General features: G+C 41.7%; 1 protein-coding gene across 4 annotated transcripts in view; it reads right to left on the bottom strand.

Annotated features, from left to right (window-relative positions):
• The window catches only part of LOC137156172 (heparan sulfate glucosamine 3-O-sulfotransferase 1-like), a 100,088-nt gene extending 76,223 nt beyond the window's left edge, over nt 1–23,865 (bottom strand). For 3 of the 4 annotated variants that reach the window (XR_010920682.1, XM_067552903.1, XM_067552902.1), the window contains exon 1: nt 23,516–23,865. The gene's annotated coding sequence lies outside the window, so the exon portion shown is untranslated. The remainder of the gene's footprint in view (nt 1–23,515) is intronic. The other variant, XM_067552904.1, reaches the window with a different exon arrangement.
• Between the last annotated feature and the right edge of the window lie 611 nt (nt 23,866–24,476).

Here is a 24,476-nt window from a genome sequence, read left to right as displayed (position 1 = left end):
TGCTATGTAAAAGTAAACTCCATGGTTGAAAGAAGCTTCCCAATAAAATGAGATTTCATGTTGTCCCTGCAAATACGTGCTATTTTCACATTAATTTAAATGAAAGCCAGCAGGAGGAATATTTCCTAGGACCAATAGTTAGATAAGTAATAGTTTGTGAAAGGGAAATATCTCAAAGCTTGGACCAGCCATAGTGAAGCTTCTATAAAACAGTTCATATTCTACCAAAATGGTTGCTGCTGTAAGATTTCATTAGAGGGTCCAGGATGAGCTAACAAAATATTGGCCCAAATTCAGTCCTTAGAGTAAAAATGTGGAAAATTCAATAAAAGTTATTATAGCCACTTACATCGGTATGGGATTTGACACTTTCGTCCTAGATTTTTGGGAACTAGCAAAGTATTTCAAAACAAAGAGGTTACATAGGTGCACACAGAGACACTAAAGAAAAGAGGATGAAATGCCGAATTTCAGTGTCTTTACATTGTCAGAGCCACAAAAAAATGCAAGGGTGAAATGTGCCTTTTTTGTAAGAGAGGTAGAGTACTTAAATGTCTATGGTTTTACTCAGCCTTCCTGCTATTAGTGATAAAGGAGTTCCTGGTATTGATGCTTGTTAATCAATGAACTAGGATAGAAATATTTCTTTTCAGTTCCTCAAAAGCTAATTAAATCTGAATGAGCCCTTTTGGAGTTACGTTATGAAAAGTGATCTTTTACTAGAATTGTTCATCAAGAAACTAAAGATATGAGATGCACTGGGAACAAGTTTTACGTATGTAAAAAAGAGAAGGCACTTAAAGTGATTGATCTTGAAATGAACACATATTCCTAAAATTGTTTGGGTGTAGGGAAAAGGAAATTAATACAACTGGAGAAGACAGCCTGAAAAAGCACCTCTGTCTAAGTTTAAAACTAATTTTATCCATTCACACATACAGCAAGCAGAATGAAAATGGCAAGGATCACAACACAGGTTTGGTAGCTACACATTGTGATGCACACCACCTACAGAACAGATTTTCAAATCTCTCACTTGCTACCCAAGATCAGCTAAAATCTATTCCCTCTATGCCTTCATCATTCCCCTCTGATTTGTGCACAGAACACATGCCAAAGTGACATCCAGTTTGGAAAAAGTCATTTCTTAACAGGGGGTTCCCTTGGCTGGTTAGAATTCCTGCTATACCATTGTGTGGCAACAAATCAGGTGCAAGGGGCTCAATCCTACTCCCATTCAAGTGCATGGCTAGATTCCCTTTGATTTCAGTGAAACAGGTCCTTCAAAAGACTACTTACATTGCTGTGACAACTTTCCTCCCAATAAGCTAAAAAACTTTCCTTGGGCACTAGGGATGCCTCCTAAACTGTTCTTTGTAGACATTTGCAGGTTCTACAGAGACAATTGCTTAGATCCTCGCCTCTTTGAAATGTTCCAGATCTAAACTTGTTTCTTCAGCGCTTATCTTGCTTATTGCAGCATGAAAAAGCTGGTAGTTATCTCCCCTAACCCCATGAACTTGCTCAGATCCTGGGTCTGCAAATCCCCCAATATAAAAAATTGCATTAATTTAGAACACTGCTGTATCTAACTCAATCTGGAAGAGGAGAGAAATCTATCAAAGATAAACAAAGGGTGATATTTCATAGATATAAGATACTTTTCAGTATCAAGGAGATGGGAACCAGATTGCACGTTGGTTTAATGTGGGCCATATATAGCAAAATTACACAAGAATGTTACAATTAGACTGATAAATGTAAGTGAATATCACTGCACCAGTCGTATTAGCACGTGAAAAAAATTTTTTACTTAGTACTTCATCCCATTAATACTTTAAACAATTTAGTCTTGAAGCCTACAGTAAGCAAAATGAAAATACCATCTGTCTATCCATCCAGCTGCTTATTTTGCCCCCTATCACAATACCTGAGCACCCGATACTACTGTAGTGCTTGGTGAGATAAAGGACTGTCAGTTTTGGCCTTTTATTGCAGATGTGCATACAGTGAAAAGTTGATGCCATTCATTTTGTGAAACTATATTTTTCCCCTTCATCACTAGCTTTTTGAAGAAGTGTAGTTTTACCTTTGCAGGGTTTAGAGGCTTCATTTAAAAATGAACAGGAGCAGGGGCATGAACGAGGGGGGGGAAGAGGAGGAAGGAGCAAGGGTATAGGCCCGCCCAATAACCATCAGGGGCACAGAACTCCTCTGGCCCCAGGGCTGCAGTGGGGGACGGGAGAGTGAGCTACTGCCGGAACTGAGGGGCAGAGAACGTGCTCCTCCAAAAAGGGGTCATTTAAATTCCCACACATGCCCCTGAACAGGGGCTTCAAGGCCACAGCCGTATATTGTTTCCCCGACCAGCTTTAGAGTGTGCTAAATACAGAAATTATTCAAGATACCAACAAGTGCAGAGCAGAGACAAAGGGGATAAGAACAACAGTGAGCTCTGATGAGAGTCTGCTATAAAACACTGAAAACCAATTCCAGTGGTTAGAAAAAGAAATTAGTGCAGAAATGAAGCAGATCAACTTTATTGCCTTAGATTTTGTTCTTAGTAGTAGTAATAATACTGTGGTAGAATTGCTTCTGTGTGCCCTTTGCAGTTGGCAGTTTTCTTTCTCCTACTACCCAATTTAACTGAACACAGAAACACACAGTAGTTTAAGTAGGCAGAATGTAGTTACCTGAACCAAACCTAAATCGCCTCTGCGACTGCTGACACAGAGCTAAGAGCCTGGAGGATTTCATTATCAGACAAACTGAACATGAACATGGACAACAGGAAGGCAGCCCAGAAGCATGAGCATACAACGCAGGAGAAGATGCTGCATATAATGAGGGATCAGTCAGACATGTTGAGGCATCAGGTTGAGCTTCACGAAGCTCAGCAGCAGGACAGACTCCCTCTGCAGCCCCTGCAAAAAAAAAAACTCAACTAATGCACTCTTTCCTAGCCTCCACCCCCAAGCAATGAAGGAGGAGGTTGAGCAGAGTGCAGTACATGCTCCACTCGTCGCCAGTTGATGGGAGCAGAAAGAGGTGTCAGCCTCTGCAGGGACAGGGAATGGGTGTTTTTTGCTGTTTGCACAGTCGCACTTGGTTCTGTATCCCCTCTCAGCCCCCTGACAATGCATCTGAAACATTAAACTATCTTCCTTTCCTTCCACTGTTAAGGATCATGAATAAAAATGTAATGTTTTAAAATTCATTTCTCTATTTCTTGAGAGCAAAAGGATTAGCAGTGGCGGAAAAGGTTGGGTGGTACAGTACTGCAAGGGTGGGGGACTGGAAAGGAAGGCACAGCACAGAAAAGTGACGCACATTACTGTATCTCATTGCAAAAATGGTTTCTCAATGCTTCCCTGAGTGCAGCACTCCGCAGTTGGCTCCGAGCATTGCACTGGCTGCTCAAAATATGCGGCCAGCCTATTTGCCCCCACAACCCAACTCAATGTGAACTTCTCCCCTTTGTCTCACAGACATTATGGAGCACACAGCAGGTCAAGATAACTATTGGGATGTTTCTTTCACTGAGATCTAACCTAGTGAGCAAACTGTGCCAGTGCACCTTTAAAAGTCCAAATGCACATTCCACCACCATTCTGCATATGCCGAGCCTATTATTGAATTGCTCCTTCTCACTGTCCAGGTGTCTGGTATAGGGCTTCATTAGCCAGGGGAGCAAAGGGTAGGCAGGATCCCCCAAGGTCACTATTGGCATTTCAACATCGCCAATACTTATTTTTTGGTCAGGAAAGAAAGTGCCCACCTGCATCTTTTTGAACAGACCAGAATTCCTAAAGATCATAGAATCATAGAATATTAGAGTTGGAAGGGACCTCAGGAGGTCATCTAGTCCAACCCTCTGCTCAAAGCAGGACTAACCTCAGCTATATCATCCCAACCAGGGCTTTGTCAAGCCTCAGCTTAAAAACCTCTAAGTATGGAGATTCCACCACCTCCCTAGGTAACCCATTCCAGTGCTTCACCACCCTCCTAGTAAAAAACTTTTGCCTAATGTCCAACCTAGACCTCCCACCCTGCAACTTGAGACCGTTGCTCCTTGTTCTGTCATCTGCCACCACCAAGAACAGCCTAGCCCCATCCTCCCTGGAACCCCCTTTCAGGTAGTTAAAGGCTGCTATCAAATCCCCCTCATTCTTCTCTTTTGCAGACTAAACAAGCCCAGTTCCCTCAGCCTCTCCTCATAAGTCCTGTGCTCCAGCCCCCTAATCATTTTGGTTGCCCTCCGCTGCACTCTCTCTAACTTGTCCACCTGTCATGCACTGCTTTGATTGTCGACGCAAGTGCAGTTGGTGGGGACGCAATCGCCCAATGCAATGAGCATGATGTGACCATGCTCCTTCGACTTCTGAAGCTCAGTGGGTGAAGGATGATTTAAATTAAATCAACTTCACCCCGCAGTGTAGACATACGGTAAGTTTAATACCTGTGCTGATAGCACCTTAGCAGCATATTGACTTCTAACATCCTGCTAAGGCATTGGTTTAGTACTGCCTCAGGAAGAGATAATCCATCATCACTACATTCCTACAGCACCTGGCCTCCTGTCCAGCATGTTTAACCCAAGAATCGTTGATGACTGACCCAGCTTTGCTTCTGTGATTGTTGAACTGGTCCTAACTATGGCTATTTACAGATGCAGGACTTCAGACTGATTTCAGAAACCAAGCATCATACATAGGTGTGGAAGTATTGGATTGGTAAATGTCAGTAAACATAGATTTCGCTGTACACACACACAGTGACGAAAAGATATTTCCATTGATAACCAAAATGTACAGATAGGAAAAGAAAAAAGTGCTACTTAAGAACTCAGAGTTTGATTTGATATATACTTTGTATATTTTGACATGTAATGTTGACAATTTGTGTTTTAACAGTTATAAAACTAACTTTTTGAATCTCAGCATCTATTGTCATTAAATAATTGTGACCCTTTATAATTTCCTACAACTGAAAATTTGATAAAAATCGAAAAAAGTTTAATCCAAAATTTTGTGCAACTGTAAAAATTTAAAAATCAAAAATAAAAATTGCTTAATATAAATATTGATGTTATCTGCTGAAATTTTACAAAATATCAAATTCTGCCCAGTTTACTGATATTGATGATAAAATATTGTGTCTTTCTGAAACAGGATGGCAAGGATCTTTTGTTGACCCATCCTGTGACGGAACCCGCCATAAAAATGCTAGCTAATTCCTGATTACTCAGTGGAAGGTGTAACTCATTAGCTCACCATAAACGCGGAGTAGGTGGGAGTAGCCCTTTAGGTAGAAGGTTCTTTCCAAAGAAGCAGCCAAGCCTAGGATGTGTGTTTTCATTTGAGTTACCAGTAAAGCCAGGCCCCAGAGAAGGGAAGTTTGACTCAGTACAGATGCTTGATTCTCACTTGTTCCATTTCTATGCTGAGCACAGAAACATGGGGAAAACAAGGCGGCCATGGGCACCTGAAAACAGATGCCCAGTGTGCTCTGGTCACTCCTTCCATGCTAGGGGCTGTCAGGAGATAGATGCAGAGCCCTTTACCCTCTGTGGCTGGCACAGAACAGGTAATGTCTACACTTCAGCTGATTGCAAGCCTCCCAAACCTGGTACACACACTCCTGCTAGAGGAGCTGGAGCTAGTTCACTAAAAATAGCAGTGTGGACATTGCTGCTCCAGCATAGATTCAGGCTACCCACCTGAATTCAGACCTTGGTGGTTGGGTGGGCTTGAGAATACAAGCTGCCACCCAAGTCACAACATCCACACTGCTATTTTTAGCATGCTAGCTCAAGCCTCACTTGCATGAGTTGGTCTACCTGGGCTGAGAATTACACCCCCACCTGCTGTGCAGACATACCAAGAGGCCCTCTACTCAGGTATGGCATAAAGCAGCTGGATTGCTACAGACTAAGAGAATCAAGCTCAGTGCGCGTATACTTTATTCAGAGCAGGATAGGAACATATATTAGCAGACATTCTGGGTTAATTCTTATCACTCGTCTTAGCTAGACACTATTAAAATACCAAAATGTAACCCAGAAAGATGGATGATGATCTGTTCTGTACCCTTTGCTGTGAAGCAGAGGAGAAAGCGCCACCTACCAGAAAGGCTAATCACTTGTTTTTGATTTTCTCTCCGCCTCACCTCTTCCAAAGGAATTAGCCCAAAAATGAATTTGGCCCATTGTGTGTAAGGGGGTACAGCTCCATTAAGTTGCCCCTCCTGCATCAGCAGTAAATTTAATTCAGTGGCTTGACACCTAAAGTAACTAACGACCCAAAACACACAATAGTACACAGTTTCTAGCATTGCAGTTGGCTACGTAAGGTTTGAGGGCATGTCTACACAGGGACACTCAGGAAGGTTACGCTGTATTCACTGAAGGTGTGAAATGCATTAGTTAAAGTGCATTAATCAGAAGTAAAGTAAATTAAGCTAAAGTGAACTACGGTCATGTTACTTCTGAATGTGAGCGAGTCCACACAGGGAATTAATTAGCTGTAAATTTACACTTTGTTCATTTGGTGCAACTTTCCTGAGCATCCACATGTAGAGATGCCCTGGCTACCACCGTAATAGCCACCTATCACTTCTAACATATTCTTCTAGGCATTTCTCCCCCCATGCCTCCACTATCATACAGCAATAGTGAAATCATGCTTAATACATTAGGAATTTTTCTACCAAGCCCTCGCATCCTTCTTCTGGTCAGTATGCCTTAATATCTTCCATTTAGTAGATATTATGGGTCAAAGATTAAAAATGAAGGAGTCTGCATTTAACTGCATCTGACAGCTCTTAGCCTGTATACTTAACTGACCTAAGTTCTTTTGTACAAAATGTGACTGCATTATTCCTCCAAATGTAGCAAAATTTGCAAACATGGAAGCCTCTTTTTTAATACTACAATCTAAACTTCATCTAAAATAATTAAAAGCCAATAGATTCACTGATAGATTCTTCCCAGCCTGAAAAGATTTGGAGATACTGATTTTCTGCCACTAGGCTTCTTTTTAATTTGACGTGCCATCCTTTTATTTCTCACAGTTTTACATTTTCCACCTAACCCTTTATAGGAAAGGCATCAAATTTTAATACAGTTTTGGCATCAATTCCATGAAGTGTGTAAATTTAATTACATTAATAATTCCATTGATTTATATGGGCCTATTTACATGCTTAAAATTGTGCACATGCTTAAGTACCTCATGGAATCAGGTGCTTTATTAATTAGCAATGATTGCACTTCAATTATAAATGTAAAGAGGGGCCTAAGCAATCAATTAGCATTTCCCAACTTCAGTGAAAGGCAGAATACTGGTACAACATTACAGTAAAATAATTTTTGCTATTTACACGTAACTAAATAAGTCTACAAAAGCATGTTAGAAAAGTCCTATATCAATTTAAAACCAAAGATTTAAAGCGTACTGTTATGTAGAACTACATTTTCAAAAATATTAATGATTTTGGTGTCTCAAGTTGGGAATCCTTAAAGAGACCCGATTTGCAGAGAGCTAGTGCTCAGTACTTCAGCAAATCAGGCCCCTTTCAGGTGGTAATTGGCACCCCAAAACTTAAACATCCAAAAATCACTAATCACTTTTGAAAATGTAGGCAGAGATGTTTAAGTCTTGTTCTATTCTGGTGGCAGTACTATCAGGCATTCCAAATAATTAATCTCACTTTTGACAGTTTTACACTGCTTTTCCAAATGTCCAATTCTACTTTTGTCAAGTGTTTCCCAAAACCAATATTAAACCATGTGATCTGTACAAGAAGTAGCTGTAGGCCCAGATCCACAAAAAGACATCTAACCTCCACTTTAGGCATGATTGAGATCCTCAAAACTCCTGTTTGGTTGCACCTAATTCTGGAGGCACCTAAAGTCCCTCGGCACCTAAATTTTCACTACTGAAGTCCCTTATGTGCCTATGTTTCTGCCGCTGCCACTGGGCAGGCACAATGTGTCAGACTAGGCACCTGGGTACCTCTCTTTCCCTCAAGTCCCAAGGGGATCCTCAAATCAGGTGAAGATAGCCGTTTCCTGTTTTATCTCGGCTGCGTGTGGGGCCCAGCCTGGTAAACACTCTCAAAACATGCCTAACTCCACATAAAATGGCTGCGGAAGAGAACAGGGGGAAAAGAGCAGCCTACCTTATCTGAACATGGCTCTCCAACTTCTCAGGTGACAGCCCTAATCACTGGCTCTGGGATATTCTGATGTGGGTGTCCCTTGATCTCTCCTGCTGAAGCTCTTCCACTGTGGATAAATAATTACATATGCACTGGGCCAGACAGATACAGTGAGAATGACCTTATAGCCCAGTACTCAGGCCACTCACCTGAGAGGTAGGACACCCATGTTCAAATCCTTTCTCCTCAGGCTGAAGGGGAAATTTAACCAGGGTCTCCCATATCCTGGTTGAGTGCCCTAACCATGGGGTTAAAGGTTATAAGTGAATTCTCCTCCTCTTCCGGTCCCCTAGCCATTTTGCAACCACTCAAGTTCTTGCAAGGAGTGGCTTAGGAACCTGATTCCAGGAGACTTTCCCTGCTGTGGATCCTAACTGGAGATAGGGGCCTCCCTCCACCTAACTCACAGAGGGAAGAGATGGGGGAGGAGGGGGAAGAGGGTTAGGACATACCCCTATCCTCAGCATCTACTACTGGCTAGTTTTTGTGGCCCCTCCTCCTCCTACACACTGGCTTTTGTGGGTCCCATTCTTAGGCACCTCTTTCCCATCCCCCCAATATGTGTTGTATAGGGAGCCTAGGCCCTTAAATCAGGGCTTGTGGATTGTACCAAGTAGCTAGGTGCCTAAAAAGTTAAGTGTTGCAACACTCAAGTCTGTGTTGCAATACCTAAGTCCCTTTGTAAATCTGGGCCCAACTGCCTCCCCACTAGATCCAGCAAGCTACTGAAAATGGGCAACACACTGCCTTCTTTGCTTGCCTTCACTGTGTGCACATGCAAGTCTAACAAAAGAGTGGGAAAGACTACGGTGGTATTTTCAACAAAATACTGTAGGAGCATATTGATTTTACAGTGTTTAAAGTTGTCTTTATGCGGTTGAAAAACCCAGGTGGAATTAAACTGCAAGAAGGGAGCTGGAAGCAATCCAAGGACCAGATTTTTTGAGGTATTTAGGAGCCTAAAGATTATTATAAATCCAGAAAGGTCTATTGTGATCATCTAGACTGACTTCCTGTATAAAATATAAGCTGGGAGATTGGAAGATGGTGAAAGTTGACAACGGGATCAAAAGAAGAAATCGACTGAAGCAGAGAGAGAGAGAAAAGCAAAGAAAACAGATCACAAATAGGTGTCCAAAGACTAAAGACATAAGGACAAAAAAAAGCTGTGACAATGTGTAAAGTAAACCAAAATGTTGAGCTGGAAAAAAAGGTGCAACTATAAATAACAGGAAAACAGCAAACAAAGAGAAAGAAACTTGGCTTAGAAAAATGTCAAAACAATACAACTGAAAATAGACATACAATATTATGATTAATTTATTACATTGAACATTTTCCCCTCAAATATGAATATTTACACTATGTAACACACAAAAAATGTAACTAGAAAATTAAACAAATATTTTACAGGGGAGGAAGGATGGTTTTTGTAGTTAAAGAACAAAGTGGGAGCTCTTAAATCTTTTTTCTATTTCTGGTTCTGCCATAACTTTCTGTGTGAAGTTGGTCAAGTCATTTAAAGGTGACTGTAAAGGTTGGTTTGGTTTTTTTTTAAATTGGGCTTCTGCCCTTTTTTGTCGTCCCCCCCCCCCCCAATTTATGAAGAAATCCTGAGCCTTCTTCACATTCTCTTACTTGAGAAAAGTCAGAAGTGTCAAGTCTGGTCTTCCTTGATTTTTCTTGGGTGATCATAGTGCAGACTGAAAACATGTTTATTATGAGCTCTAACACCTTAGTTCAAGCTATGCAGCTGTTGAATCTTTATAACAAAGACTTCTTTTTATTCAGCATCAGTTACTGAAGCTAGACAAATGTTTAACCCTTCTCCCCCACCTCCCATACCATAACAGTTTTAAACAGTTTTTCTTTCAATTAACTAACTTTCAATGCTCTTGCTAAAATGATACCACTACTGCACTTGTTCTTCAGTCATCACATCCAGTCATCCGGCCTCGACAGGACCTGAATTTCTAATGTAAAATAATCTTGCAGAAATTTTAAAAAATAAATAAAAACCAACAAACAAAATAACCCCTCAGGCCACCTTTATCAATTGCTCAGGAGCAAAAAGGACAAGCCCAGATTTTTTCTATGCAGATCACCTTCAATCACAGTGCTATCCTTTCCCCCCAATCTATAAGTTGGAGAGGATACATCTCTCTCTTCCCCCCTCTCCGACCCTTATTTAATCAACATTTGCAAAGCACTTTGTATTTCCATAGCATCTTCCATGTAGGGATTACAAAGTATTAGTTTACTATTTAGTCACCTCTTTTTCTGAATCTGGATTTCATATATAAAACTTTAAATAGGAAGATCCAAATCTTTTGGGAGAATCTACTCAGACAATATCCATATGCAATATTACCCTCCACACTCCTTCCAGCCCATCCCAAGTTGCCTTCTTACATGTATTTCTTTGGGTGCTGAAAATCTGAAGCTCCCATTGCATTAACTCTCTCTCATTATGCATACGCATTATAATTCAGCCTTAATACACTGTACATGATCATGTACTATACTTTCCTCCAAAAGGACCCTTGATTACTTCAGTGCACTGGCTGCATAGTGAATAAAGCAAGGATTGTGCAGTAATGAGTCCCACGACCACCCACTACAATAAAGATAAAAGTACTGAACAGCTGCCACATTCATTGTGAATAGGGCACTATACCTGGGGTCTGTTCACTTGGCAGATTAGAGACCAGACAGGGAACTTGCACAACTTGCTTCCCCTGTCTGTAAAGTGGGAGTTCCTAAAACATTTTAAAATCTACATATGAAGAGTGCTATATAAGAGCCAAGCATTCATTGTAATTATTATATATGCACAACAACTGAGGCAGGAGTCCAGTGGGAAAACATAGCATGTAGCTGTGAAATTAAAGACTGCATCATAACACCAACACACCAGGAGTTGGGTGGGCAAACTTAAATCTGGCATTTCCTGACTATTTTATATTCTTTGAAATCTAAAGAATCTTCTTTTCATATAGGTTTTTGCATGGAATTGATTTGTGTGTGGAAAACTTTATAAAGAGAGGAAAATTATCTCTGAAAGAAATAACCATTCTAAGAACTTAAATAGTGTTTTATATATGTATCCTTCCAACATCCCTGTGATGTAGGGAAGACTGATAATTCCCATTTTACAGGTAAGAAAAAGGCCCTTTGGCCCGCTATAAAACCACAAAACAAGTTGATAGAGCAGGCACTAGGAACTCCTGAGCTTGGATTCCCGGTCTCTGATTTTTCATGCACACTATAGGAAAAAAAATCAGTATGTACAAATAAGTGGATTAGAAGAATGTATTTTTGGTACTATAATGTCAGTAGATTATCTGGACACTAAAATGTAATATAAAATATGATCTAACACAATGAATAAATATATACTAACTGACTGGGGAAGAACACCCTATTTTTCCTTCGTTTTTTGGGTAAAAATTGCTTTTACTGCATTTCCTTCTAGTGCAAGCCAGCACTAATCCAAATATCTCCCAGTGGGCAAAATAAAACCACGTTAGATGTTTGTGTATCCCCATTGGCTTTCACTTGATTAAAGGAAACGGCTTCATTATAGAAGCAAAGTAGAACTATTCCTTAGAGTATTAAAGCACAATTTTCTCTGTGTATTACCATGCAAGAATGAAAAAAAAAAAATGCAATACTCTTTTTTGAATACCTGGTCATTAGAATTGGATTTTATTGATATTTTGATGAGATTTAAAATGCCTGGCTCTTCATCTAGCAAAGACTCACATTACAGCCACTTCTATAAAAACAGAACTGTAATCTTCTCAAAGCAAAAAAAAAAAAAAAAAAAAAGGAGGGGGAGGGATTGGGAGGAAATCTACAGTTTGAAAATTTCCTTTTTATATCACTGACATGTTGTTGGAACTATCATTATTTCAGAGCATATAGAACAGGATCGCATGAGAAGACAGCCAGCAAAGGTTGAGATAGATATATTCAGTTTCTATAATTTGATGAAAAGGTGGTTGGAAACACAATGAAAACTCAGACCTCTGGCCTGTTACCCTGACTCAATTTCTTGTTTTCTGCAGTATACACACCTGGGTCTAACTTTAAGATCCAGAAACTTGGAGCTACACATGAGGATGCAGTAGAGTATGAAAATAATAAGCCTTTTCTTCATTCTCCAGTGCACACATCAGTTTCTGAACTTAGAAATCCTTAGAAGAACACAGGAGACTGTACATTGCAGAGATACTTCATTCATATAGTATTCCAGGGAGAAAAAAATTACAGCCAGAAAGTATCCGTGATGCACAGGTTATCAAAACTAGTGCCAAGGAAGCCTCAGCATTTAATAATGTGGTGCAAAACCAAAGGAGTAAAAAATGGAATTCTATATATTCATTTACATTTACAAGAAAAATCAAGTAACTAGATTTAGATTTATTTTATTCTATTCCACCTTTGTGGATTCTGGAAATAGGATGCAAATTCAGGTCAACCCTGCAGAGGTTCAAGTACTTTGGACTGATCCAGGAAAGAACATAAACACATGCTTAGATTTAAGCACGAGTGTAGTCTCATTGAAGTCTATGGAATCTTTCCATTGGCTTCACTGGATATTGGATAGAGAGAGATGGCAGCCACACCAGAATCAAAGGTTGCAAATGAGTTTCCATTATAAGCCTGACGTTGGGAATGGTATGGTGGGAGCCAAACAAAATGCAAATTTGTGTTGTTTTTTGTATAGTTTTTTTTTTTTTTTTTTTTTTTTATAAAGTAAATCTATAGACCTTTACCTTGCAGAGTTAGACTTCAATATGTCAAAGGTTGCAAAATGAGGATGAAAACAGAACAGGGGCAGTAGAAGAGAGGGAAGACAGTTTCCGTTAGAGTGGGAGATATCATGGATAAGGGTAGCATAAAAGGCAGAGCAAACCAACAAAACCCATTACCAATGGGAGCAAGGAGTGGGGTGGGGGAGGGGGTGGGGAAGGACACCAAGCAGAACTTTAAGGTCCCAGGTCTAAAAATCATTGGCCTTAAACTGTCCATCTGCAAAACAAATATAATATCTATATAATCACAGGGTGTTAAGATTATTAATGTTTGCAAAGTTCTTCAAACACAGAAAGCGCTATATATAAATGCTAAGTTATTATGACAGGGAACATAACTAGTCCAATCTCTCAGCCTGAGAGAGTAAATATTTCTTCAGCTCTGCTCAGAGAATTCTGATTGCCTTAAATTTCAGGCACTCAAGTTTGAAAAACTGACTGTACTTTTTAGTTTTGCTATTAAATATGATCTACACAGCTTCCATTTTTCTTTATAATTTGTAAAGTGCTTTGGGATATCACATCTCCCCCCCCCCCAAGGAAAAAAAGAGCAAACACACAAAGATGAAAAAAGCTTAAGACTTTTTTTTATCCCAAACGAACAACAAAGATGATAAACAAACCCTGCCCATCCTTCAAAGTTAACCAGTGGCTGACCATCCACATATAATACCTTTTTGGCTAAATTTGGTGATAGGGAATAAAAAGAAGTTAAATAATCCAAAATTCATTACTGACCATGCTTTGTAGGTATCTGCTAACATTTTTGCAAAGAGCAATGGCTCTCCACTCCATTTACTCCCTTCCAGTTAGGAAGCTACTGCATGCTCTCCCTCCCTAGCCGGACCAGTTGCACAGCAGAGAGAGGGGCTCCTGATCTCAGGTAGCTGGGACAATTCTCAGAGAGATCCCAAATGTCTCATTAAAACACATGGTCATTCCCCGTTACTGGCAGTCTCTGTACACTATTAGCCTGGAAGGTTTATTTTATGCCACCTTTATGGCCCACCATACTCAATCCCCAAGAGTAGAGAATCGGTGTGTCCCTGGAAAGGGGAACAGAGGCTAACAGTCAGATCCCAAATATAACTACAGAACAAGATGTTTGTTTAAGAAAGCGAGAAGAGAAGCAGATAAAAACAAAGACATTTACTCTTACCAGGCTATAAGAAGATGCATCCAGGTTTGGAAAATCAAGAAAAAGATCAAAACCTGAAATTGTGTTGTTATATCATGCAGTGTTTCAGTTCATAGCTGTTTGTTGCAGCTGACAACCTCTCAGTCATTCTCCTGAAATTCTGCACAACTCTGGCTTCTAAAGGAGGGCCTGACTGCCATACAGAGAAAGCCCTTTATTCTTTTCTATAAGGTCCCTCATGTATGGGTACCCTAAAGGGTGTGAATTGAGACTTGATGGGCCTTGGGCAGCATTACAATATATTCATGAAGAGATTACACAGACTGAGAAATACAATACCAAATTACAACCCTCAAGTATATAAAAGACCATCTATCAGACATCCATGTCCTCACACCCGGTGGAAGGAAAAAAAAAAAAATCATGGATGTTAGAAAACTGTGGATCCCATTAATTTAAGATTTCTTTGCATTTTGCAAGATTCTGCAAAATGTTAAGCTTCCATTTTAGCAATAAGTTCCTCCTCTCTCTCCACTGGGAAGGGAGAGCTGTATATTTGGAAACAGATACATTGCTGGCTTGATAAAACTAACCTCGCAGACAGCTGTCTCCAGCCAAGCAATAGTCAAGATATCAAAACAGATTTCCTTGGCACACAGCAATCTGGCCCTAAAACCAGCTTAACCAGCACATGGAGTTTATCATCACAGCACACAGGCCATCCTCCTAGGGTGCAGTGCCAATGTCGGTACTCAGATGCCATTCTTGTTCTCTGCTACTGGCATAACAGATAAAACAAGCACGGCCAAAAGAACAGGGGTGTGCACACCACACCAGTCATTGGCATTTTCAGTCTCTTGTGGCCATCTGGAGCCAAAGTAAACTACCTGAGCCTTTAGGCAGTTCCAACATGGTAAAAAAAGACAGGCACCTGCACACAACTGTATCAAAGAGCGCTAATGTGACCTTTGTCATCTTTGCATGCACAAACACACACACACACGCGCGCGCACACACACACACATACATTGTGGAGTTCACGCACACCTCAGATCGGACTCTTTAGCTCCTCCCTCCCACAATCCATTCACATCAAAGACCTATACATTTCAAACTCTCCACTCTAAACATTAAGTCTGAGTAGGGTTTCTCCCCCACTTTAAAAAGGAAAATGGAAATTACATACATAAAAAGCTATACAGACGTAGTGTTTAGATCATACATTTTATTTCATACAAGTAACATTAACTTTCCCACATTACACATACTGTACAGGCCAGACTGGGATCAAGTTATACTCAGGAACACGATGTGGCCATGTGTGCGTGCACACCCCACACTACTATTGTGTTGTCTGTAGAATGAGGGAAAAGATGTTTTTTCCCTAAGCCAGGAGAGCTCTGCTACAGTCCCCTCAAAGGGCAATGTGCTGATCTAAGGGTCTATTTCCATATGTTCACATTTAATCATCTAAACAAGGGAAATGTTGTGTGTGTGTGTAAGAGTAAGTTACTATTACTTACGATAAGAATATTTTCATCTTGTGCTGATTTTTAATGTGTCATTTACACAGGGCTTTTGTCTTGTTTTCTGGATGTTTGCATTCCAATTTTAATTGTAAAGCCACTAGCAAAATTATAACAGTGCAATTCCATGGAGATCATGTTACAATGTCAAGATGAAACAAATCAATACCAGGACAAGTCTTTACAAACCTCATTATGATGCCAATGTGAACTAAAATAAGATCAATGCCCTAACATAACTAGTCAATGCAGTAACCAAATTCAGAAACTACACTGAAAATATTAAGTCTGAAACAAATGTTAAATGCATGGATATTTTTATGTCAGTTCCATTTATCCAAGCCTTTATAGCACTTACAGTTTTCTATTAGTGATCCCAACTCTTATGTATCACTTGAACATATATATTTCATAAATATGAAGTACATATGTTCAGTAGCCATCTGGTCTGACCCTGTCACAGAAGAGCTCTAGAAGGCCAATATATCAGCCCCAGGCTCAGCAAGTCCCTTTTCCCCTGGTAGCTGAGCAGGGGTTACTCCAGGTTAATTAACATACCTGGAGCCAATCAAGGCCCCACCTAGGACTTGTTAAAGGCATCCCTTCCAGAGAAAGGATGTGGCTGGAGTTGTACTATTTGAGCTCTAGGGTATGGTGCTGAAAACTCCTCCCTCAACCTGAGGGGAGGAGCCACTGAACCTGGACTCAATTAATTATGGGGGACAACAAATGAAAAGACAGGGATGGGTGTGAAGGTCAAAGGGTGAAACAGAGTGAACCTGAAGTGGACACCAAGCAGAGGACCTTGGACAGCACCCACTGCTCCTCAAAGGTGGCCAAGGAGTCAGTGGATGCAGCCCAGAGGAACTCTACTCGGAGACGTGAGCAGACAGAGGAATGGAAGGATGACCCAGTCGCAGAGCACATCCTTGGCCAACCTCCTCTCCCTGGTGTTGTAGATGGCCGCCTTGGCCAAGGCGAGGAGGATGACGACGAGGCGGTCCCATGACTTTGTGGGGCCATCGATGGGGTGTGCAAAGATCAGGAGGTGTGGGGAGAAGTGCAGCCAGAACCTCAGGAGGAGGTTCTGGAGAAGCTGGAATAGGGGCTGCAACCTGGTGCACTCCAGGTAGGTGTGTGCCAGGGTCTTCCTCATGATGCAAAAGGGACAGGCTTCAGGACAGCGTGGTTCACCCCCCCAGGTACATGCCCGTGCTCATGGAGCCGTGAAGCCACCAGCTAATATCCCCGGCCAGCTGTGGAACCAAGGTGGAATACAGGCTGGCTCACCAGGGTCTCGCCCTCAACAGGTGGTAAGAGGTCCCACCACTTGGTGTCAGGGCGGGACATGAGGGCGAGGAAATGGAGTGTGTGGAGCACAAGTGTGTGGAAGTGTGCCCGTGGCACAGTTCGGAAGTGAGCCGGCTGCACATCTCACAGCCAGCTCGGGGTGTGCAGGGGAGGTGGTCGGGGATGGGTGGGGGGGCTCCTGTTAAGCCCTTGACCTCAGTGGGTACTTCTGCACTGTGATAAATAAACCCATGGCATTGACTCTTAGAGCCCAGGTCAACTGACTCTGCTCACTGGGCTCTGACTGTGGGGATACAAAATTGCAGCATAGAGGTTCAGGCTTGGGCTGGAGACTGGGCTCTGAGACCCCCCCGCCAAAAGGGAGGACGGTCCCAGAGCCCGGGCTCTAGTCCACATCCAAATGTCTATGCTGAAATTTTATAGCACCGCAGTCTGAGCCCCGCTGGCCCAAGTCAGCTGACCCAAACCAGCCATGGGTCTTTTATTACAGTGTAGACATACACAGTGACTCCTTGTGGCAATACATTTCATATATTAGTAGTGCATTGCATGAATTATCATTTGCTTTTATAGTTCTGATTTTGCCCTTTCAGTTTCATTGCATGCATCGTTGTTCTGGTGTAAAGAGAATGATTGTGTGTTATATGTAAACTTTGCCATCTCACTGTTTACCTCCTTCCACAAATCACTAATAAATATATTGGACAAGACAACCAATCCTGGTACAGAATCTTGTAAGCATTCCACCATTTACCTTTACCATGATGAAAAAGGACCTCTTATTCCTATTTTTTGTTTTTTTCTTTTATCAGTTTGTGATCCATGATAACATTTTATCTCTGCCTCACAATGACTACTCTCAAGGTCCCTTCCAGTCCTATGATTCTACTTAATTTTAGCATCTCATAATGGACTTTGTCAAAGGGCTTTTAAAAAAGTCCAAACAAATGTAAACTGGTTCTTTTTCAATCCACTATTTTACTGACCTGGTCAAAGAATTGACAGATTACTGAAGCACAATTTTCTTTTGCTGAAGCAATGCTTGTTAAGTACTATCATATCATGATTTTCTAAGTAGCATTCTATTTTTAATTATTGTTTCAGCCAAATTACCAGGTACAGATATAAGGCTTACTGGGCTGTAATTTCCCTGAGCTCCCCATAGAGTATCCCCTATGGTAGCAGATTTTAATGACAGACTGACTGGTTTTGCTAGAAGCTCAACTACTTCGTTTTCAGGGCCTATCCAGTCAGTTTAAAAAAAAATAGTTTCATGGTTTTTGTCAGCCCTAGGAGAATTGTCACCTGAAATAGCCACTGGCCAGCTGAGCTGGTAAAACTGATAAAGGATGGGTGAGCACATATGCACTTCAAAGGACCACCCCACCTCTGACATGAGAAGTCAAGTTGTCCTCCTGCCACCAGGAAGTCTCCCAAGAAGCACCCTCTTCATGACAATCCTCTCCCACACAGAGGTACTGTCTTCACAAGGAAGGCTTTGCTGGTACCGCTATACCAGTAAAGCATCCCTACTGTGGGCACAGCTCATACCAATAGAATGTGCTTGTGCAGGTAAAGCTTATGCCTGTTTCCTGAAGGACTTATCTACACTGGAAAGGGCTTGCTATTATAGCCATGCTGGCAAACCATCATAGTGGGAGCATAGCGTATACCAGCAAAAAGTTCTTTCACAGGTATAGCTTATACCAGTTCCCAAATGAAATAAATGAGTCTACAGCAGGGCTTTTGCAGTCACAGCTGGACACTCTGCAAATGGTTTGCCTATGAGCACACACAGGTAATCATTGATGAAGACTGCAGGTTGGTGTCCCTGCTTCTCATTGCAGCTTCCGGGCCACACATTAGGTTGTAGTGTGATGGAGGCAAAAGAACAAAGGGAATAAGAGTGACTGATTAGAAAAGGTTAAAAATTTTCATTCCAAATTTTTTTTAAATGAAAAATGGCTTTTTCATTGACTTGGAAATTTGCTTTCAATTAAGTTTTGGCCAACAATGAACAAACTGTTCTGGGGTTCTCAATTACAACATGAAAACTTCTGAAGCAAAATCTTGATTAAAAGTAAAATTTTCATCAATTTTTTTTCCTGGTAACAAAACGTATTTTCCAGCCAGCTCTAGGATGGCTAGTGAATGTGCCAGAAAAACATTGTAGAGAGGAGAAGAGAAGAGCTTAGGAAGTTCCACCTCTGTCTTTGGATGCCTAACTTTAGGTACCCAAGTTTGAAATATTTGGCTTATGTGACTTGACAAAGGCCACAGATAGATTCAGTGCCTGAGCTATTATTAGTCCCTTGCTCTCAGTCCTTTGATTAGTCCACTAGACAACATTGGCTTTCATACTACTGAGCTTCCTTTCCTTTTGGCCATAGGTCATGCTGGGTGCTCAGCAGAGGCACAGACTCAGGCACAGGCAACCAGTTATTAGGGAGCTTGTGGTGGCTCTAGTGCCATCAGCAGTAGTTTATATGACATGCTTGGCATGTGATCTTCACCACCACTCTACCCTACATCTCTCCCCACAAAAATACACCAACCCACAACCCCAAAGACTTGGAGTTATGCTTTTTTCTGGAGACCAAATCCTAAACCTGGATGACTATTAACAACCCATGATGTTTAGGAAAAGATCAATGCCAAGCTTTAACCCCTAGTGATTGGTTCACATCACTTTATATATTCAAAGCTATCTTTATAGCCTTCTTCCATGCTAACTTACTCTTTTCTTCAAAATCAAGAGATTCAAGCAGAGACTGGGAATTTTACCCAAAAGACTGATGGCCTGGTATGATATTGACTTTCTTATGAGCCTGTAGAAGAGGCATCATTCCACCATTATGTCTCACCAGCTACAGAACTACTACAAGTTAATGATTTCCTGTCTTTGTCTGTGCCTTCCGGTTCTCATTGTGGTTTTATTTCCCTAAGTTACTGCCATCCACTGCTAGCCTGAAATTGACTGTCCCCATAATTCCACTCTCAGACTATGGAACTCCCCCCAGTTTTGCTGAAATGAACAACTTGTTTTGAACCAAAAGCACCACCTTTCGGAGCACAAGTTGAAGTGACAGGTTCAAGAAAAATGACAATGTATATAACAAGAATAGCAACTAGATAATGAATTGCTCATTCATACAGGCCTATGCTGTCAGCACTGCACTCCCTAGACTTATGCTGCCATCTAAAAATTTCATAGAAACCATTCATAAAATGTATGGCTGCAGATGATACCAGAGGGATATTACTTGGGTATCTCCAAACATTCTGTTAAACAGTTTTATGATGCCAAACATGCGACTGAGAAACAAGCTATAAGAGACAGTATGGGGAGCATGCTCACATTATCACATATACGGACCAGTTGTCAAATAGTGAAATAGGTCATTTACAGCACATTGAGCAATGTTGAAGTCAGCCAACTCTGCCCTGCTCCGCTCCTTTTAAACGGGTGTCACCAAGAGGCATGGAGCACTACATTTTTAAGAAAAGTAACACTCAACCTGTTGCAGCACTTGAAAACCAAATGGGACAGTCACTTACGCAAGTCACTAAGCGCTAGATTCACTGCATCAGCCAATGGTGTCAATTTAGTGAGAGACAGAGCATGACAACAGTATGTGCACATTCCTTCCTTGCTGCTGATTAACCAATGATTTCCCATTCTGATTAAAATGGAATCAAATGATTTCCAACATAATTTGATCCAGGCTTCAGTGGCCAAACATATTTTCTACTTCAGCCTTATACAGACACTCATCTCAAACTGAGATGTTGGCCATATCATCATCTTCCTTCTTCAGAGCTTCCATGCCAAGTGCAGCAATGTATTCAGGCAGAACACCAGCCAGAGTGACAGCAAGCGAACTAATAAAAGGAACATCACATCCCTGCCATCTGAGGCTACTACAGAGCATGTAGAACACTACTTTCTCTTATCAAACTATACAGGTTCATGGCTCACCATCCAAATTCAATCAGCTTCCAGATCAGTGAAAAAATATTATTGCCAAATATTGTTTTAAAAAGTCAATGCATAAGGAAGACATTTTGGTATACCTAAAACTAAAAAGTTAACTGTGATGCTAACCCAGCCCCAACCAAACTGTTATTCTCTGAATTGATCGCCATTCATTGTACACTCTGAACACCTTGGATGTTCCAATACTAGTGACAGTTCTGAGCATGTCATCGATAATGATAGCAGAATCATTTGGCAAACACTATTTTTAAAGAAAAACTGCCCTCCAATTGCCACTGCAGATGTTCAAGCCAACAAAGACCACATTGTTCAGTGTTTTGATCTCTAGCTTCCTTTTTTCAGACGCATCTATACTTGATCCCCACCTTTTATTGACAAATATAAAAAAATACTCATTATAAATTCATATGCACAGCTGTATATTTGATGAACTATCTGCTGTGCTGTGTCAATCCATGAATGACTAGGATTGACAGAAAGACCACAGCTCACAAATATTTTTCTCCTCAATACTTTGCTTATATTTTGTCCTTTTTATATATCTTGCTTTTTTGTTTTTGGCTTCTTCATGCTATAGTTGTAGTGATGAATACTGATCAGACAATTAGTGCAACCATTTTTGTTTTTAAGACCAGGTGTGTCTAATAGTTAGATCACTTCTGATTATTTGTTACTTCTGATGTACCTGGGCTTATCAAATATTTTAATAGCAGCTTCTCTCTCACTAATTTAAAATAATCTCTTTTCATTAAACCTACAAGTTACAAAAGTTCAAACCAGATACACTATTGCTATTATAACAATAGCCCCCCTCATTTTCTTCAATCATTATGATGCAAATAAACCAAGATTAAGCACTTTAAAATCTTAACTTGGAAAAACAACTTAATTTGTCTTTTTAGTATGGACATTAGTATTTTTGCAAAATTGGAAGAACAAAACTTTTGCAGTATTTGCTACTTTTACTGTTTCCTGCCATAAGATTTAAATATAGGAATCAGTTATTATAAATAGTATAGATTGCCAATATTAACACAATATAAATACTATTGGCATATGTACTGACACAAGCCCTCTGTTTAAATCTGCAACTATGACTAATAAAATATAGGCAGCATAACTGATGTCACAAGATAAAAATTTAGATTTTATCTTAAAACTACTACAAACATGAAAAATGATTTTCTAGAACTATATCAGTCTAAAATCAAATTGCCCAATTAGTGAATCAATATCAGATATACTAATAAGCATTCCTATGATGTCCCATTCAATCCTTTTGGGAAAAAAAGTTAAAAGATTAATCTCATTTCATTCTCATGCACCAAAAAACTATTTTAAAGTGTTTTACTAGAAAAAGTAGTCAAAGCTACAGAGAATGGAGTTTACTACAATTTAAGAAGGGTGATTCAGAGGCTCAAAGCAGCCTATATACATTTGGCATCATTTTGGGGGTTTTTTTAAAGGGACAAAGAGAAAGTCAATCATTTTACTGGGAGTTGCAACCTTTCCAGTCAAGTTTTCAGCCATAATATAGATTAGAGAACTTGATTTTGCATACCTACTCTCCAGCATTGAGAGGGAAATTTAACATAGCCCCATGATTCTCATTTTATCTAAAACCATTGACAGGTGGCAAAATTAAAGGATGCATTTAAGTCTAAAACATAATCCTTAGTCACCCACTTTCGAGACTCTGAAAAATTTAACAGTACAACAATTTACTCAATATTACGGACTCAAAGGATTACCTGTATTTGTAGCAGAACAAGACAAGAGTGCTCTCTTCTGAATTACAATGAATAACTGCAGTTTAGCTTTAAATGAAATGAGGTACTTTGAATCTGACCTGAGTTTAAATGGTATCTGTCTTTTCCTAGTGGAAAATTTAAATTCAGCACTTAGATTCATAATTCCACAGATCTCACAAGCATAATCGAAGGCAAGCACTTTACATGATTTATAGCTGTTCTCTAGATTCAGGCACAAATCTCGATGGAGCGGGTGCAATGGGGTGTGGTTCTTCCTTCTCTCCCCTTCCCTCCCCCCCCCAGTTAATTTCCTTGTATATAAGTTAATTAGCAAGTCTTCATTACTCAGGTGTAACCAGGGCACTATGAAGCTACTGCACTGGCTGTGTTTAATATTTCATATATTTTCAAGTGACCTGGAAGTCCGGGATTTAGGTAACAATGTTTTCGACAGCGTCAGCTGTGAAAGTCCAAATGAATCGCGCAGAGTTAAGCGAGGAGAGCCAATGTTTAACTAGTGAAAGGATCAGGGCCATCAAGCTGACACACCAGGTTACTTGTGTCTCTTTACTTCTCTTCCTCGGCCACCAAGTGAAATCTAACAACACAAGCGGCAGTAACTCATGCACACGTTTAACCTGCCCCCCCCCCCCCCCCCCCCAACCCAGCCTTGGCTCCTGGACTCTGCGGGAACCAGGAGCCAGGGAATAAGCCAGTCCCCGGCTTCTACGGCAGGTCCTTACTCTCATTACCTCCTCCTCCGAAGCCATAGAGAGCAGAGCGGCGCTTCTTCGGCTTCGGGGCTGGCAGCAAGCTCTGGGGTCAGGCAGGCAGGCAGCCGCGCGCGCTCTCTTCACCCCACTGTGCGGAGGCTGGAGCCGGTGGTACGGTCGGCTCCAGATAAATGCACGAGCAGCAGCAGCCCCATCATGATTAATTAATCAGCGCGGGTGACCAGCGCAGGAGACGGGGAGCGGGGGCAGGGCAGGGCAGGGCAGGCGGCTCGCACGGTAACTCCTGAAGGGACCCCATGGCTCCCCGGCCAGGCACGGAGCTGAGGGGGCTGCTCAGCAGGGAGCGCGGCGCTGGCTTCCCCACCCCACCACCCCACCCCACCCGGTCCGAGAGAGGGGAGGAGCCTGGGCAGGTGACTAGACACCCGCTGCCGGAGCGAGCCGGCTCCTCCTTGCCCTGCCTCGGGGCGCCTCGCTCCGGGCTGGGGTGGAGGCGGGGGCTGCCCTGCCCGCACGGCGCTCTCCGGTGAGGCGCTGGGTGGGGGCTAGATGTCCGCCCCCAGGGCGGGCAGGCAGGCAGCGCTGGGGCATCCAGCGCAGTAACTCACCCCTGCCTGCCCCCCACTCGCGGACAGCCGGGCTAGACCGCGGGGGGGAATAGTTCGGCTCGCCCGGGGAAAGGGACGCGGCTGGGCAGCGAGGGCGGCTGAGCGCTTCCCGCAGCTGGCTCGTTTGAATTCTGATGTGTGGGGACGTTGTTGGACCAAAAATCACCCCCACCCCGGGAAGCCTGTAGCCCACAGTTTCTGGAGGCCACTCCTATGGCAAAACCCCCACGGACTCCAGTGACCAGTCGTTAGTCCTCTGCAATGCACCTGCAAGGCGCCATAAGAGAGCGGACTCTTGCCCTAACAAGCTTCCTACTCCTGCAAAGACAGCTGCATGGGAGGGCTCCAGGAGGGAAGAGAGTTCGCGCCGG

Source organism: Emydura macquarii, unplaced genomic scaffold, assembly GCF_026122565.2.
Source record: "Emydura macquarii macquarii isolate MOO-44397 ecotype Brisbane River unplaced genomic scaffold, CSIRO-AGI_Emac_v2 contig_1390, whole genome shotgun sequence".
Taxonomy (NCBI): Eukaryota; Metazoa; Chordata; order Testudines; family Chelidae; genus Emydura; species Emydura macquarii.
Note: the sequence above shows the minus strand (reverse complement) of the source record. Positions and strands in the feature narration are given on the sequence as shown.